Source organism: Solanum pennellii, chromosome 6 (assembly GCF_001406875.1).
Source record: "Solanum pennellii chromosome 6, SPENNV200".
Classification (NCBI taxonomy): domain Eukaryota; kingdom Viridiplantae; phylum Streptophyta; class Magnoliopsida; order Solanales; family Solanaceae; genus Solanum; species Solanum pennellii.
Window position 1 is genome coordinate 13,011,970 of NC_028642.1, and position 11,556 is coordinate 13,023,525.

At 32.5% G+C, this 11,556-nt stretch overlaps 1 pseudogene; it reads right to left on the reverse strand.

Moving 5' to 3' along the window:
- Positions 1-5,778: 5,778 nt before the first annotated feature.
- On the reverse strand, positions 5,779-8,473 carry LOC107022118 (annotated as a pseudogene).
- Positions 8,474-11,556: the final 3,083 nt, after the last annotated feature.

An 11,556-nucleotide genomic window follows, 5' to 3' on the forward strand; every position in this document is an offset into this window, starting at 1 on the left:
AAGTTTCCACATAGGATCACCACTTACTTCCTCTAGCCAAGAGCTTTGCACAATATCCTTGAAATTTTCATTTTCAGTCCAACAGTGCAAAAACTTAAAATATTTTACTTTTTGGGCTATTCTCACCTCCATTTCCATTAATAAAGGGCAATGGTCCGAGCCAACCGCAGGAAGATGAGAGATAGTAGTTTGTGGCATACATTCCAACCATTTATCGTTGACCATGGCTTGATCCAATCTTTTCCACACTCTTGCTTCACCAGATCTTTGATTACACCAAGTGTAATGTTGACCACTGTAGCCTATGTCCATAATACCACAAGCCTCAATGATATCAATAAATTCCAGACTTTTGTTCATATTATAGGGTATGCCACCATGTTTTTCATCAGTTGACGTAATGACATTAAAGTCTCCAATCGTACACCATGGGCTATCCATATTGGAGATATGATAAAGTCTTTCCCAAAGAGGTCTTCTTAAGTGTTCCTTACACTTAGCATAAATAAGATAAAAAATAAATTTCTCATTGTGTTCAACATGTTTGGCTCAACAAGTGATATGTTGATCATGAATTTCCAAAATATCACATTCCATATCATCGGTCCAAAAAAGCAAAATTTTGCCATTATTATTACAAAGAGCATTATCCATAGACAAAAGAAGCTTGTATTTGTTGATTTGAGAGTTATCTGCAAAAGGTTCAAGAATAGCAATCATAGACAAATTACGCATTTTCTTGAGATTTTGGAGTCTTTCCAAAGAGCCTTGGGTGTTGATGCTCCTAGCATTCCAACATATTGTACTGATCATAAAAAACCTTTACTTCGTGACTTGGTGTTGGGTCTGCTAGTATTAGCAGATGTGCTTGTTGTGACGGTGTTGTTATATTGTCTGACTTCCTTTCTACCCCTTGGAGATAAACCTTGTCGAGTAGTGACTTCATGGATTTCAGACTCAAACTCACTTTGGAAAGTAGAACCAAAAGCATTGATCAAATGTGCACTAGTTTCATCCTCTTCCTCTTCTCCCTCCTTTTCATTGAGAGATTGAGTATCTTCGTCAAATCCATCTTCTGAATTTATAACTTCATAATCTGAGTTGTCATGGCACTGTTTTGGAGATTTATTTCTCTTTGAATCTGCTCATTATCACACTGCAGACCTGCCTATCTTTGAATTCTTCTTTTAATTGCTTCTCTTTTCTTTTTGCTAGGTCTTCCTTGTGATCTATTGTTTTGTTTTACGACAGGAGTTTTATGTCCCTGCTGCTGATGCTCAGAATTAACAGTATATTGTTGATTTCCATCAGCATTTATAANGCAGCACTTATACCCCCAGCTTCTTGATTTTCAGCTCTTTTCAAACTCTGATCAGCCTCATAATTTTGCCATTGACTGGAATTTTCTGCTGCCCCTGATTGCTGGAATTTGGAGACTTATTTTCTGCGGCTCTAAGGTCTCTCCTATGGTCCGAGTGATCAAAAACCAGAGTTCCTTTCCCCCCTTTGGATACCCTTTCCTGCAGATTAGTGGGTTTCTCTTGACACCCTCCATCCATACCTCCATCAACTTCAACAGCCAACCCAACATTCACAATATTAGCAGCAGCATTTACAGGGGATTGCTGGGGTGTGGGGAGAGATAAGTCAAAACCTGTTCTCTTGTTATTATTGGCTTGTGTGAGTTGTGTTTGATGTTGCTGCAGGTTTGTTCTTTGATTTGTTGATGGTGAAACAATATTTGTTTCTTCATTTTGCTGTGTATCACTGTCTGCATCCCCTTTCCTTTCTGAATTGTCCATGTGCAGGTTTTGGACATTTGTTGTTTGTGTTGTCGGTTATGATGCAGTAACTGGCTCTTGGATTTGTTGGATATTGCTGTCTGTAGCACCTTTCTTTCCTGATGTGTCCACCTGCAGCTCTTGAACAACCTGCTCCTGCACTTCTAAGTCACTCTAAACATTATGAGTAGTAATGGAAGGAGGTATACCTGCTGCCTGCTGGCTGTCATCAATGACTTTCTTGTGTTATGGTGAGCGTGCTCTCCATGCTATTTTGGGTTGAACTTGCTCCAAGTTTTTTGATTGTTTTCTTTTTTGTGTCTGCCACTGCTCCTTTTTTTCTGAAACTTCTTGAACATAATTTCTTTCACCCTGATTTCTGGTCTCTTGTTTTTTTCCTTCTTGGTGGTTTCCTTTTTGATATTGCGTAACATTTTCCTCTATTACATCTCAACCTTGATGCTGATCTCCTCTTGATTTATCTATTTTTTCAGACTCCATTTCTTTCCTCTTGTTCACCTCTTCATCTCTTCTTTTTATAGTGCAATCATAATCCATATGCCCTTGATGTTTACAATACATACAATAGTCGGGGATACCTTCGTATTGAACCTTCAACCATCTCCCCTTGTTGGGGTCTGAATTTTTGAATCCCAACCATACATGTTCAGGCCTTTTCTTAGTGAGATCAACTTGAACTTTCACCCTAGTAGTGCTACCTCTAGTCTTTTGAGAAGTCGGAGAATCTAGATATTAGACCTTCCCGACAGATTCCAAGATCGTAGTCAATAGAACTTTATTATAACAATGCCATGGTAAGCCTGGCACAGCAACCCAAATAGGAACAATAGGAGTCTCTTCCTCGGGGGTAAAATCAAGGGTCCAAGCTTGAATTCTCATCAACTGCCCTTCAATAGTCATCCTCAATTTTGTCCACATAGTTTGATAATCGAATTCATTATCAATATCAATATACACATGCCTAGAGTTAAAGTGAGTAATCTTCACCCCTCCAGTAAGTTGAGTTTGAAGGGTAAAGCTCTTTCTAATCAACTCCATTTTAGGCATTGTATTGGTGAATTTGCCCACAAGTGTATACTTACAACATTCAGCCAAATTCACATAATAGTCATTTTCATCTAAGAGCACAATAGGATACCCTTGTCTACTAGTATGTATGGGGTCATTCAACACAATTGGGATCTCATTCTTAGACTGATTATACCTCAAGCGGGCTGCAAAGGATTGAACAACAGTGTATGGAGCAGGTTCTGAAATTTTACCCTGTTTAACATTGTTACTAATGTTTTGCCCTTGTTGTTGGATGTTAGGAGGTCTAGCATTTCCTTGCGCAGCATTGTTCATCTGTTTATTTCTATCTATTTGAGAGTTAGGGTCATACCTAGTGAAGTTGTTGGAGATCTTTGGGAAATTGCTTTGGAAATCCATGGTTGTCCTGTTGCTTTGATTTGTTGAATTTGTTTCTCCTTGTTGACTGTTTTCCTGTCTTTGAGCCTGAGTTGAGCTTTTTTTGTGAATTTGTTGGCTTTCCTTACCATTTGCAGCATTCCTTTGATCATTTGTTCTTTGCTGCATTTCCATGCCTGCAGGTTGTGTTTTGTTACTTGCTTGTTCCTGCCTTTGAGGCTGTGTTTGTCCTTTCTCTTCTCCCTTGTCATCTTCATTTGGCCTGACCTGTGAAGAGTCAACAATAATGTGAGGAGTTAGATAGGATGAGTTACCTGTAATTCCAAAGGAAAAGTTTGAGGATTGTTCAGCATTCGATGAGGCCGCTGTATGCAACTTCATGTTGTTGCTGGTAGTATCCTGTTTCTCAATCAAATTTCCCCCAGGTTGTGTCTTGCTTCCTTCTCCCATTGTTGGTGTTCGAATTGCTTGAACCTCCCACACATTGTGTTGTTCTGCATTTCGACTAGAGACAAATTCATGTTCTTCATTATCTTGTCTCCCCTGTTGCAGTTTGAGTGTAGAATCATAGTGGGATAACGAATTGTTGTTGAAGTTGTTTCTTCCTTCAGTATTGTTAGAAGAATCTGCTAAGTGAACGTCAATAGACTGAAAGTTAGTCCCCATTATCGAGTTTCCATGGTTTCTGGTGTTTTGAGCTTCTCGTACGCTGGACTTCTCACCGCCGGCGATTCCCCCGTCTCTTTTGCTTGAAATTTCAGTGGGATGCTCCTTATCAACAGGGGGGTAAACCCCAGTACTCAATACGTTACAAGATTGGCTCGAAGTTGCTTGAATTTCAGTGCGCAGCCCAGGCGATTCCCTCGCGATTCTCACCAAATTCATTTCTCGATTGCTATCAATTGGTAAAGTGGAATCGATTGATTTTTGAGTATTATGTAGATCGTGAGTAGTATTATCCAGTTCCACTACCGATGTTCCTCGATTCCACACAGAAATCCCTTGGAAAATATTTTCTCGTTCTCGATCAAGCTTCTCTGAAAACGCAGCATTCTTCACATGTGTATCTATTGAATTCGAGGAATTGAGAGATGAATCATGGTGCGTGCCATACTGGGGTTTGTTGCCATCTTCATGGCGCCCCATTTGGCTTTGTTCGGGTGGTTTTTGTAGGTCCACCGGCGGCGCACGCGCCAGCGCAGCAGCGCGCGTTTCAGATATTTCTGTAGCCGTTGTAACAGTAGGCGGGAGCGTCTGAAGAGAGAGAGATTTGGGGCTTAGGATTTTTGTAAATGTTGTTAGTTGTTTAGATTCTTCTTCTAGTTTCAAGTGGTAAAATCCTGATTTACAATCGAATTTACTGAAATAATTATATCCTTGTATCTGTCTTATTTTTAGTATCTTATTTCGTATTGGGTAATTATATGTTTTAGTTTTAGCATTCAAGTTGCGATAATCTATGACCATTCTACTTTTACCTCGTTTTTGTTCACTATGTTTATTAACTATAAATGCTGGACTTGTATGTTTACTATTGCTTTCTTGTATATAATTATTCTTCAATAGTTCCTCTATATGCATTTTAAATTCTTTTAAATCATCAAAATTATTTTATAATGGTTTTTGTGTTATTATACTATTTTCATCTATTAATTCAATTTTTACTTTCATCTTATGCTTTTCCCATCCTTGTAGTGGATTTTCACTATATAATAATTCTAGTTGTTCGTTAATTATTTTAACTTTATCTATTATAAATATGATAATTTCTAATTGTGTTATTTGATTTTTACTTATATTTTCCATTTCCTGGTTTATTTTTTCATTTTCTTTTATCCATTCTTTGGGTTTACGTTGCTTGTTATTTACTCTTTTTGCTCGTATTTTATTTCCGCATGGTGTAGTATACCACCAATGTGTTTTTGTTATAATATGTGGGTAAAATCTTTCTAAAAACGGCATTACTAATAACATATCTTTTGTTGTAAATTCAAAATTTTACATTTCTTCTATTGTTAGTATTTTATCCCATATTTGTATTTTTATATTTTTTGCTTTATATGTAATCATACTGCCTTCATTATTAAATCCTGTCACTACCATAGGTGTTTTTAATTTTTCCCATTTATCTTCTGGTAAACAGTTATATTTACATGTATTTGCTTCTGCTCCTGTATCTATCATAGGGGTATAATATCTGTTGTGGTATCCTTCTACAATAATTTTTGCAAGTATATATATTTTCATTATTCATTTTGTTCTTTTGATAATTATTTTCTTATTTTGGCAAGTTATTGTTAATTGTTCATTTTCTATATTATATGGTTTAACTTTTTCTAACCATTTTATTCCTAGAGTAATATTTTGGTTTCCTTGGTAGATTTTAAATGGTATTATTAATGGTATTCCTCCTATAATTATTTCTTTTTCTGTTATTTGTTACTATCTCACTAGGTAATCCGGGGCATAAGTGTCCTGTTTTTATAATTTCTGTTTCTAACACTAATTCTCTCGTTATAATTCTCTTCTTGTCCTGTGTTTATTAAAATTTTATATCTTCTTTGGTCTATTATTCCTGTTACAAAATAATGGTATTGTATTATCTCTTCTGTATTTAATGAATTTTGCGAGATTTCATAGTTCCTTTTAGATGTGCTCATTCTTGATGAGGTAGTTCTAGTTAATGTATTTGGTACATTTGAAGTACTCAATCTTTCTTTTACGATTTCTAAATCTTCTTCTATGTCAATTTCTTTATAGCTATAGTCATTGTTGTCTATTATAGTAATTATTCTTTCAAAAGGATTTTCTATTTTTATTTTATCAATTTTATTTCTTGACATTACTTTATGTTTTGTTGTTAGTATATATACGTTTTTACATCTTGCTGTAAATATTTTACTGCCTGGTGCTAGTTCTATTCCAGACATTTTCCAATATAGAAGTAATGATTTATCTATATTTCTATCTGTTAATGCTACTGAGTAGTTGGCACTTGTTATAAAATTAAATTTTTGGTATATTAAGTTTCATTTTACTGCACTAATTATGCTTTTTTCTATAGGGTATATAATTCTATCATCTTCTAAATATATTTCGATAGGTGTATCTATTCCTTCTCTAAAACAAGCTTTTATCAATATTTCTGTTCCTCCTAGATGTACGTATTTTATGGGTGTTTTAGCTTTTATATCTTGCATTTCTTTATTTATTATCCTCTTATTTAGTATAGGTATTTGCGCCTTTCCTTTTGTATATTTACAATCTATGATGTGTTCTTTCTGGCTAACTACATAGTATTCGACTTTTTGTCTTTTGAACAAATTTCTTAAGGTTGGTATTTCAAGTACTTTTTCAACACTTAAATCTAATTCTTTTCCTTTTATATGTTCAAAGATTGTATTATCAAATATAATTTTTTGTTCTGATAATTCTTCATTTTGGTACTCTTCTTTGGATATTATTTTTATGTCATCCTCAGACATTATATTTCTTCATCATTATCTAGATCAACATTTGTTTCTTCATTTTCTAATTCAATTTCTATATATGATACTTCATATATACTATCATTTTCACTTAATTCATAGTCTATGTAATCTATTTGCATGTATTTGTCATTGTCTATAATTACTTCTGCAATTTGTTTTCCTTTGGATTTTTAGGTATCTTACAATCTCTAGCTAAATGTCCTATCTTTCCGCAGTTGTAACAAGTACATTCTGATAGTTTCCTCTTTGGTCTATATGGTATTTTTATTTTATAATTTTATACATAATATCTTTGTCTTGGTTTTTTGTATTTATATCTAGTTTTGGTTTTTCTATAATTTTTGTATCGTTTAGGTCTTTGTTTTTATAATATTTATTTGTACAACCAAACTGTGGTGCTGTTTTATCCTTACAACATTCTAGATTTTTAATTAGTACTTTCTCCATTTTTATTTTTTCTTTCTGGTTTTCACATAATTGTACAAACCATTGATGTAGAAATTTTATTCTAGCTCCCAAAGTATCTGTTAATCCTTCATTGTTCCAATCTTTAATTATTTTTGTACTAAATGGTTCTGGTAGCTTTGTAAAATATTGTTGTCTTACTTGTTTTGCTTCATTCATATCATATCTTGCTTTATAATAATATTCTTTAAATGCACATGTGTATTCTTCTATATAGCACATTTTACATATAGCTAATTTTGTCATAAGTTGTCTATTTATTGTTTTTTCTCTATTTTGTTCTTTTATTTATGTAGACATGCCTCTAAATTCATTTCGTATTGCTAATTCATATTTATCTAGTATATCTATATTTGTTGTTGATGGAGACCCATCTATTTTCTTATCACTCCTAAGTGTTTCTAGACTTTCTGGGGGTAAATTTCCTATCCATAATTTCGTTGTTCCAACAAATGTTCTTTCTATATATCCTGACATTTCTTTTGTTGTTATTTTGTTATCAATTAGTTGTTTAGATATATTTCTTACCCATAGTAAGATTGTTTTATTTATATCTATAACACAATCTAGATCTAAAAAGTTATATTGTTCAGTTATTGGTTTAGGCGTCCATTTTTTATTATTTAATCTACTATTCCATATTGCATTTGTTCTATCTAATCGTTCATAATTATCTGTATAATAAGTTGGTGCTGTCCATCTGGGACTACTCCTAGGACTATTATCTGGGGTTTTAACTCTCGATGTGCTAGGTTGATTTATATCTGCTGTATTTATTTCTAATTTTTTCGGCTTATTTACTTATTCTAGAATTTCTGTGTATGTTCCGCTTATATCACTTATTTTTTATTTTTGATCGTTTATTGTATCTGATTCATTTATTTCGCCTATTTCGTCTATTTCAAGATTTTCATTTAATTTTTGTTTCATCTTATTTATTTCATTAGTCAATTCAAGTTCTTTATCTTTTTCTGTCTGTTTTTCTTTTTGTTTGGTTTCATATAATAATTTTAGCTTAGCTAATTCATTTTCTAATTCACTTATTTTTGTATTTTTTAGTTCTTCTAGATGTTGCACTTCCTGCTTTGCTTGTGTTTTTATTTTTTCAATCTCTTTTGATTTATCTATTTCTTCGTTTTCCTTTGTTATTCTTACCATAGCTGTTAAGCTATCTTCAAATTTTGCTGTTTCCTTTTCTAACATTAAATACAAGTTATTTCCTATTTTTTTATATCGTCTTCCTAAATTTGAAAATATTATTTTTACTACTAATCCGTCTTGATTTTCATATGTTTTTTCGTCTACTGCAAATTCTTCTTTATTCATTATGATTCATGTTGTAACTTATATGATGTTGTAATTTATATTCTAGGAAATTTATTTGTATTTCTAGAATAAATATAACTTTTCTTTGTGATAATATTGATTTATTACTTACTCCTGCTAACATATTTTCTTTTAGTCTCTCTTTTCTGTATTTTAACTCTTGTCTTTCTTCAATTATTTTCTCTATCAGTTGTTGCTTATATATTTCTTTGTTCATATTGTTTTTTCAGATAACAAACATATTTATTCTGTTTTAGAAATTATATTTATCAAGAGGTTTGTTTTGCTAGTATTTGTTTTAGTAAGTTGTAATAGTTCATATTCTATGTATAAGGTTTTTAACTTTTTCTGTGTCTTTCGTACTTTTCTTTCTATCTTAGTTTTTGTTATGGTAGTTACTTTATTTGATGTTGGATTATTCTTCATGGTTTTAAGAATAAAATATTTTTTCATAATATTCCTTTTTAATTAGATCTAATCGTTGTATTTCATTAGCGTTGTTTGCCATATATTCTAAATATTTGTTTTCTCTGGTTCTCAAATATTTGTGTAAATTTTCAATTAGTAAATTTTCAAGTAGTTATTTTTCTTCTTTAGTTTCTTTCCAGAATTGTAAGTATAAATAATCTATCATTGATCTATGGATAATTCTAGATCATCATATAAATCTATGTCAGAATCATCTGGTATAATTAATTCTGCCCAACCCTGGGTTGTTTCATCGATTATTTCGTATGTCAATAATTTTTCATAAATTGTTCTTTTTACATCAGTATTAAGACCTTTCAATATATAGAGTATTAATATCTTGTATTTAACATCATCTTCTAGTAAATAAGGATTCATTTTAACACGTTTTTGCTAAAATTTTATTCCTTCTAACCTCTTAATAGAATATACTTATTTATTATGTAATAATAATGATTTAATAATCTCTCGTCTGGTCACTACTACGGTTTTCTTCTTTGATTGGTTACCCTAACAGCGCATCAACTCTGTTTACTCCCCTAATCGGCCTCCTTGCCTTCTGGTTTCAACATTAGGATGGCATAGTCTGGGCATACTTACTCGCAGAATATTTTCGTAGCAAACTTTCTAAAGATGGTTATTATAACATTATTAAAACATGATAAACAATTATAATCAACAAGAGATTATTAGGAATAAAACAGTTTAGCTACTCATGAATGTAAATGAGTATACCTGTTTCTGTAGGTTTGTCATATCGGATTTGTTTTCCATAACTTTAGTTTTTGTTAGCTTATTTTGTGCCTGACTGCTCTGCTACCAATTTGAGGGTGGAAGCGGAATTAAGAAGAAGAGAGAATTGCTTCGAAAGAGTTATTTTATTAAGAGGGGAAACCCTCCTTTTATACAAGAAAACTTACTACTTTGGCCAAGTGGCCGACACTACTTTATACACTGTCGTGGGGGAAGAAGTCGAGGAAGGGGAAGATCATCCTCTTCACACTCTACAAGGTCATCATACGACTCCTCTTTTCCAGTAATACAACATGGGAACAAAACTTTGTTTAAATAAAAGATTGGAGAAACTTCTTCATCAGCTTCATCTTCAATAAATCTTAAGGATATTCCTAAAGATAGTTCATTATATGAACAAATCCAAGCATATTTGCAGACAAAAGAGCAAAGTTATACTTATGCTTCTTTAGCCAAAGAAACTGACCCAGTCAGTGTTCCAGAAGAAACGGCGAAAAAAGAAATTATATTTCTTTTAGAAAATTCTAATATTCAGAGAAGTAATGAACCTTGGAATATACTCCAAAGGTATCTTACAAAAGGATTATATTTCCCTGGCGAGGCTTATAAAACTCGAACCTATTATGAATCCATACTAAGTTATACTGGAAGTGCAGAATTTCAACACTTCTCCGATTTTGATAAGAGTGTTTATAACTTCTCCAAAATCACAATTAAGCAGATTATATCTGCTGAAGACTGGGGAATCTCCACTATGCAGGAGAGACAGGTTTCAGTGAATGGTGTAAATACGAATTTTACATATTGGGATTATATCCAAGCACTTTAACATATAAACTGGTGCTAAAGTCTTTGCAAAAAACTTTCCAAATTTGTTCTTAAATTGGTGGTCTATGCATGGACCAACAGTAAAAAATTTTCCTGATAATTTTCTTATTTTATAGAAAGAATGGGCAAAAGTCTCTCCGTTTATAACAAATCTATTTTTAAAGGATCATGTCTCAAGCATTGAGAAAATTGATCAAATATTTTTTATAGAATTTTCTATTCCATGGATCCATAAGTGGATTCCAGAAGTGGGTTATACCCCAATTGAAAATATTCCTTGTTTATACCGAAAATATTTTACAAATTTTTGGGATAAATTAAACAGAAAAGATCCAGCAACATGTCAGTTATATGGACAAGAACTACTGGATCAAATCACCAGCACTATTAAAATATATCAGGACTTCCCTCAAAACGACATGTCTACCGGAAGTTCAATCAAGAATATCTCCAGAAGAATTTCCATTCAAGATGGAAATAAGGAAGAAATGATAAACAATTATTTGGCTGAAATTAAAAAGAATTTATTAACAAATATCGCATAGTTTGATAAATCAGACACTTCTATGAGAAGTGGACAAAGTGATATGGCTGATGGACAATCGGTAGACCAAAATATTGAGCTATCAGAAGGACAACTACAGAAGTGGAAGATTTCCTAGCATCCATGAAAGAAAAAGATGGCACAATAATGAAAAATCTGAAAGGAAAGGATAAGATTTAAAATCTTATCTTAAACAGTATTCAAGAGTCGAAATCTTATCAGAAATTTTATCTTGAACAATAATAGTGTTTTAAACAATATGTAGGGCCCATATGAGGACCCCATTTTACTTTTTTTTTTCTATATAAGGAGCCTCATGTAAAGGCATACAGGTAGTTCGAAATATAAGCTTTTAGAGTATAAGTTGTAAGTTTTCTCTCTCTTGTAAAAACTATCTTGTGAGCAATAAAGAATAGATTTTGTTTGAAGATTAATCTCCAAGGTATTTTCTGATATTTATTTTTATTATTCT